Here is a 7375-nt window from a genome sequence, read left to right as displayed (position 1 = left end):
CCCGAGCCGAAACCAGGACAAGAGGTTATAGCAATCTCCAAACATATGTGAGGTCAGCTGTGGAAGAGTAATGTGTTCTTTGTGTTCGTGCTAGCTGAAGACAAGCCGTATTAGTCTTAGATCATAGCAAGGGACATCAGCATTTGGGATCAGAAAAATGTTTCCAAGTGTGAGGACAGCAAACCAGTGGACTAGGTTACTTGGGAAATAAATTAATGTCCTTTCTTGGAGGTTCTTAAAAAGCAGCATTAAGAACGGTGTAACTTCCATCCATGTCCTCAGCTGGTCTGCCAGAGCAAAGGGCCTCCTCAGAAAAAGTTTCTGCGGCATAGAGAGAGGAGAGTGGAAGCACACCTCCAGAGACCTGCCTGGCAGGTCCCCTCTTCTTAGGCCTGGGATCTTTCCCGCGATGGATCCACAAAGCTTGTGTGCAGTGTCTGTTGGAAACTGAGTCACACAGTGCCAGGGAAGAGAAGGAAGTCCTTCAAAATCCAGGTGGTTACCAGGAGAATAATTTTACCCCAGGTAACTCAGGACACATCTCTGGCACTTTTCAGTCCAAGGTGGCTTCCTTCTGACCCTGGCTGGAGTTAGCGGTCCAGAAACATTATCCTAGCCTGGGGATACAAGCCCGTTGTGCAACATTATCCCTTCTCTGGTCACGAGCAGCTCTGGCTGCACTGGGCAGTAGCATTACATCAAACAAGATCGCCCCAAGCTAGAAATAGAAGATTGTAGCAATCCTAAGTACAGATCGGCTGTGTACGCCTCTGTTTGCAACAAGAGACTGCAGCAGCTCGAGGCAGTTTGCAAGAGGCCCCTGGGGCGTTGGATTTGTTCTTGGGAGTGCTGGGTTAGGCAGAATTGCCAAGGCAAGCCAGAGGCTCTGCTTGCGCTCTCTGACATATGCAATGAGCTCGGTCTTGCTGAGAAGCAAATCAGCAGAACTGAACAGCTGGCTTGGAGAGGGAGATCTCATCTGTAAAACACTCTCTCCCTCCTGCTCACCTCCCTGCTCTGGGTGCAGAGCCTGGTTCTCACTCCAGCATGCAGGGATTTTAAATGGGGTGTGAATTAGTGCTGGTGCCGTATGAAGTGTGCTGTCTTTCTCCTGAGCAGTGTAAAGGATCTTTAGCATGAATGAGAATTGACTCCAATGCTGCAGCAGCTGCAAAGTGAGTTCCACGTTTAGCTGAAATAGGTTGTATTTTGACTGAAGCATTTTTGCTATCCAGGTTTTCACTAGAAACGTATGTCTAAAGAATGTATATCTTCAGTGATCATCAGAATAGCTTCTTAGCCCCAAGGAATCCTGCTTTTGCGACAGAGCTGCAACACAGCACCAAAACCCTGGATGGAGATACGCATCCTGGAAGGCTATCTGACCCGTAAGAGTGCTTAAAGGAGCAAGGCTGCCGCAGTTGTAAACCTGGTGCAGGTCAGGTGAAATGTTTCAAAAGTTAGGGTGAGTCTGGGGGCAGATATAGTGAAAGATCAGCGTATGCTGGTGTGCATCTGTGTGTGAATATCCACAGGCAAAAAAGAGCCAGGGCTCTTCTAGAGTGGGAGAACTTGCTTCATACTTTATTTACATGCTCCAACACTTGCATTTTCATGAGGCTTAGATATTTCATGTATTTGCCAGAACAAACAGAGCACAGGACTCTTCTAAGCTGTTGATGAAATCATTAAGGGCCTCCGTGCCTACTTGCGATTTTTCACTTCTTTGAGTTTACTTTGAGATGTGAACGCAAAATCTGGCACTCACAGGCACCATGTGGATTTGTGATGGTCTTGGGAGCACTGCTTCTCCATAAAACAATGTCTTGATCACATCCAAGCACAGATGTTGTTTGTTTGTCTGTGACAGGTGTACCATCAGTGATAGTGGCTTGTTGAGCCATCCAAGTCATGCTTTAATGGAAATTCTTTAAAGAAGTTACAAATAGTTCATTTTAGTACACTGGTTCAGTAAACACTGCAGTAAACCTTTGGAAGTGAGACCGAATGATACAAATAAGAGTGTTATGTGTGGAGGGGAAATGGACAGCATTTTTTTTTTTTTTATGGCATATTGCAGTGGTTACCAAGCCTTATGCTTTTGTCAGCAGTCTCAGGATGATATATTTCTATTCTTTTTTTTCCTAAAATTCCAGCTGCTGGAAGGAAGATATTGCATAAGAGTCTCCATTTTCTCATTTTAAAAAAGTGAGTTTCTGACTTTCGTGGTTGCTTAGAAAAATATGAAAACATGAGCTGAATGTTCCAGATAGGATGTTGAAATCAAAACCAAACACAATGGAAAACTTCGTTCATCGTTTTAAAATCCAGATGGCAAATAAACAGCCTTAGATTGGCTTAGAAATTCTGCAGTTTGGAAATGTATCAATATCTGACTTTTGGGACCTGACTGCTGGCATGAGGGCACATGTGATTTTGGAATCAGAGTTTAGTCTCTTTTTGGTTAGGCAATACTAATTTTCATAAAAAGTAAATATTTCTGTAAAATAAAATATTTTTTTAATATTTCTCTGGTGTGAATACCTCTTTTTCAAAACTTTCTTTAGCATTGCTTGAGTCTCATTTTGTCTCTTGTTTTGTTTCTCAACTAATTTTGTTTTGTTCTGAGTTGAGAGTTTCATCCTGAATCTCTTTTGGTTCATGCCCCTTTCCGTCTTGACTTTAATGTTTCTGTCTGAAGATTTCCATTTGGTTTGGTTTTGATGTTGACCTTGGATCTGGTGTTTTCTTCCTTTCCTCATTTTGGCTTCTTCATCCTGTCCTTTGCTTTCCAGCTTTGTTTTGAGCTGGTGCTGGAAAATTCCACCTTGGGTGCTGGGTGATGTTGCACCTGGATATTGCCTTTTATCGGCTGAGTGCATGATGTTTCCGAGTGGCTCAGTGCAGCCACTCAAAGTCACATTTGAGGTCATCTTCTCGTGACTGGGGAAGTTGTTGGCTTGTTTTGTTTTTCCAGAGGAGATGGCGGAATTTTTGGTGAAAGATGCAGGAATTCATGGAGAGGGAATTTCAGTTCTCCAAGCAGACCTGGCTCTGAGGGTCTGTAGTGGCAAACTTTGTGGCCGTGCTGCTGGTGAAGCTGTTGAGTGGTGAGAGAAAAGTTGGAGGAGGAAAAAAGGAAAGAGATCCTTCTCTCTCCTATCCCCCACTTGTGTGACATGGGAATGATGATTGTGTGCCTTCATCCACGCTGCAGCCTTCAGTCCAAGTTGTTCTTGCGCTCCACTGCTGCAGCTAACAGGCAGATTCAAGCCCAGATGCTGGCTTGGCCCAGACTGTTGTGCTTTCTGAAACTCGGAAGAGGGAGGTCTAAACACACTTGCTGTGGGCCTAAGATCTTGCTCTTAGGAGCTGGCTGGATTGGGCACAGCCCCATCCACAGCAGCTAGCCTGAGCTTAGTCTTTCCAACATAAATATTTAGAGCTCAATCTACAGTCATCTTAGCAGCCAGCAATGAGAACAGAAACCCTGTTGTATCCCAGGACTTAACCCTGCCCTTTGTCTTGCAGAAGAGGTCCCTTTTCTGACCCTCCTGACTGACTCCAGGTTTTATGTGGTGAACTGTATCCCCTATTTGCAGAATGAAAATAAAGGCTCTGCAAAGCCCTAGTTGCTGGAGTCCCAAAGAACAAAAATGGGATGAGTATGACCTACATGGGAAGCTCACGGCAGGAGTATGTATTGGGGAAGTCCTGGCCCAGGGAAGGTGAGGAACCAGCATATAGCACTGTCCATGGCTGACAGCTCATCTGAAGAGGATCCTGAGGTACGTCTGACAGCTGTGGGTGCATGAATGAAAGGCACGATGGTGTGAAGTTAGCATATCTCTGCATAGCCCAGCTTTGGAGCTAGTATCTTTGGAGCCAGTACAGCTACTGGCCCTTGTCCAGATACCATCATCCTGCTCTAAATCTGTCCTGGACCATTCTGGAAAGGGTATGGTTTCTCTCCTATATTGTGGGAGGCAGATTGCTTCCCATGTGTCTGCATTTAGGGGAGAAACCACGGGTGGGCGTTAGTGCTTCCACGCAGTATTGAACTCTGTAACAACCCTTGCTGACTGCCATCTCCCAGCATTTAAGGCCATTTCTCCGTTGGGGAAATTTCACTTAGGTGAAATGATATTTTTAGACCCGGACCATCCAGTGTTTAGGATGTACTATCCCTGGTGTGATTTTTCTTTTCCAGATGTCTTTTGTTCTTTTGTTAAGGTTAGAAATCCACAGAATAAGACCTGCAGCTCTGAGCATCGTATATATGAAACAGAAATGTCTTAACCATAGACGGGCTTGCTGGAGCTTATTTGTCAGAGTCCTTGTCTCCAGAGCTTAAGTGTTTGTGTCTGTCATCCTGTAGTAGACCCATGGCTGTCCAGGACTTCGAGGCCATATGGATGATTAGCCGTCAAGCTTTTCTATTCCATCTAATTCAGGCCTTTCCCAGTATTATTAACCTCAAATGGCCCCATATCTGCTGGGTGCAAGGCAAGGGCCGATCCATGCATTAAGCAATGTATACAAGAGGCTGCCAGAAGGTGGGGGCAGGAGTAGCTTTACTCCCATTTTAAACCAACAAAGAGAGGTGCCCTCAAGGTTTAACTGCCATAGATTGGACAAGACCCTGAGTAACCTGGTCAAGCTGGATCTGCTTTGAGCAGGGAGCTGGACTTAATGACCTCCAGAAATCTCTTCCAATCTATATTACTCTATGATAAATTCAGCAGCATTATATTGTAGGGGACTTGCTAGAGACCACGTAGGAAATCTGTAACAGAACCAGTGCATCTGGTAACAGACCTTGCATCCCACCACTGAATGAGGCTGCTGCAGGCCCTAAGGTAGGCTGAGCTATCCCAGTTCAAATAAATAAAAGCAAGAGCAGCATAGCTGAGGAGAGAGAGAAGTGGGGAGAGGCGTTCCTTTGAGCCACACATCAAGTCATGCCTCATAGCATGGACTGACTTATCTGTGTTTGCCAGCCTTTAATAAGCGGTGTGTACGCACATTTTAGAGGAAGCAGATAGTGATTAGAAGCACTTGAGCAGGCAGGGAGAGATATAGAAAGTTAGAGGTGGCATGGCCAGGTCTATGAAGGTACTGTGGCACTGCTGGTCTCCAGAGTAACTGGTTACCTACTTCTCAAAACACTGCTTTCTAAACTGCTACTTAAAATTCCTAAGTGAGGACTTTGCAGAAAGCATGACCCTAGAACGGGGCTGGCAGTACTCAGCATGCTTGCTGGAGCAAGATGCAGTAGCAGAATGAGTGAAAAATCCCAATTTTTATTTTTCTTTACAGGCTTTCTCAGCTTTTCCTCAAACTCCAAAGTGTGTGGGAGTTTGACCATCAGAGCCCAAATCCGTGAGCTGTGGTACATCTGGTTTCTGACAGATCTGATGCCTTCAGTGCTTATTTCTCCTTCCTTCTTGCCCAGCCAGGGTGTTGGTGAAAGGTGCCTGTGATGTTTCTCAGCAGTGTTTTTGGTATTTGCCAGTAATGCCTGTGCCTCATTGCTGGTTTTGTTTGTGAGCAGCTTGCTGGAATACTCTTATCTGAGAGACGTCTCCTGTGGAATATTTGTTGTCTGTGAGGAGATTGGTTTTTCCTTTTCTTTTAAAACCAGGTATGCAGTGTAAGAGCATGCAGAAAATCTGTATTTTGGCCATGTTCTGCAATATTTGCTTGAAATTGGCTGGTCCTGTAAATATTCTTGCCAATAAACTTGACAGTATCAACGGAGAGAGCAAAGCTCTGTCCTGTGGTATAGTAAGAAACCTTCTCAGCATTGGGGTATAAGGGATCTACTAAAATGTCTAGTTTGTTGTTTGAATATGGGTAGGACAGAAAAGATAAAATACAATAACTGGTAATCAGAGGTGGGCATTTTGTCCATTTCCAGGTCTACATGCAGGGTTAACCTGAGTAAAACTTCCTGATGTCTGTTTGTCTGTCCAGTGGCATGAGGTCCATCCCCTCTCCTGGCAAACCGCTCCACATCTGAACAGGATCAACTAGGTGTGCTTATCCCTGCAGTGTTTGTAGGGAATCTGGATCTGTTGTTTCATTGCATCTAGACCTCTGGGGACTGCTGAAAGGCATGAATTCATTCCAGAATAAACTGAGCATGCGTCTGATTTATTTGTGTGCATGTTTGTGCTTCAAACCCTTGCTTGAGTGATTGCCTCATGGTGCTGCCCTTCTCTCTCTGTGTTCCCAGAATGTTTGGATCTGTAAGCAATTGTTCTTTGGGACACTACATCTCTGTTCTAGCAAGCTGGAGGAAAGTTAGTCTGACCTGGAAATGCGATAAGAGCTGCAGAATATTTTTGGAGAGTTACTGAATTGTTTGGCAGGGTGTTTTTACTGCAAAGATACTCAGGTGAAAGTCATGATGAGACTGAGGTATATAGCCCTGATGTGATATGCTGCCAAGTTCACTGCAGACAGTATAATACTGGGAAAATTTACATTTATGTCCCAATTCCTTCCCTGGATTGTTTTTGTAAGCCCTAGTTTTTGCAAGTTTTGTGCTGTGCAGAAGGAGGGAAGGTGAGCACTCTCCTTCCTAAGGCTGGGAGGTGCCTTCCTGTCCTACAAAACACACACATGGCTAAGGCATTGCCATGTTCTTCACTATGTCTCCACCACCCTTCCTTCCACCTGTCCCCTGCACCCCCCTCTGCTATCTATACAAGCCCCTCTTCAGTTTGTTACGCTTAGAAGTAGCCCATGTACTTTGTTTGCAGTGTGAAAATGAGTCCTAACGAGTAGGCTGACTTACTGATGTGCATTGGATGTTCAGGGCTTTCAGAGGTGGGTGCTGACTTTGTCCTAAGGACAGCAGGTGGGGAGTAACTTTGACACTGCAGCATCAGGAGGCCGATCATCTGGAAGATGGCATTTTTGGGTTGCTATAGACCTGGAGACTGAGCGTCACCTGGTGTGAGGGGTTGGTGCGCAGGCCCCGTGACCCTGGACAGAGGCAGAAAGTAATAGAGGGAGGTGAAGCCAGGGCTTTCTGTCCTCTGCTAAATGAGATGTAATGCAATGATTTTTGCATTCCAGGGCGTTTCTGTTGTCTTTCAGTTTGCATCAGTGGATATGAAGATTGTTCTGAATCTTCTGAAGTCTGAGGAGCCTGAGAAAAACAGGCAGATGGTTTGATTTGTAGCAGGAAAGAAGAAAGTGGGGAAAACGTTAACTGTTAGAAATCTATTTCCACCCTTCACCTTCAATAAAAATCTTTGGGGTAATATGCAGAAGGTGTAGGTTTGGAAGGAAAGGAATCTGCGTTTGCATGCATCCTGGGACCTCTGTGAACTCGATAGCTGAAGTGGATGGAGCCAAGTAGGAA

At 45.0% G+C, this 7375-nt stretch overlaps 1 non-coding gene across 1 annotated transcript; it reads left to right on the top strand.

Moving 5' to 3' along the window:
• Nucleotides 1-6548: 6548 nt before the first annotated feature.
• Nucleotides 6549-6654, top strand: LOC148053157 (U6atac minor spliceosomal RNA). Its single transcript, XR_015709050.1, has one exon. It is a non-coding gene; the product is annotated as a U6atac minor spliceosomal RNA (small nuclear RNA).
• The last annotated feature ends 721 nt before the right edge of the window (nt 6655-7375 follow it).

This window comes from Nipponia nippon, unplaced genomic scaffold (genome assembly GCF_047370975.1).
Source record: "Nipponia nippon isolate SJK-2023a ecotype South Korea unplaced genomic scaffold, ASM4737097v1 scaffold_4, whole genome shotgun sequence".
Classification (NCBI taxonomy): Eukaryota; Metazoa; Chordata; class Aves; order Pelecaniformes; family Threskiornithidae; genus Nipponia; species Nipponia nippon.
This window is presented reverse-complemented; position numbering and strand designations above follow the sequence as displayed.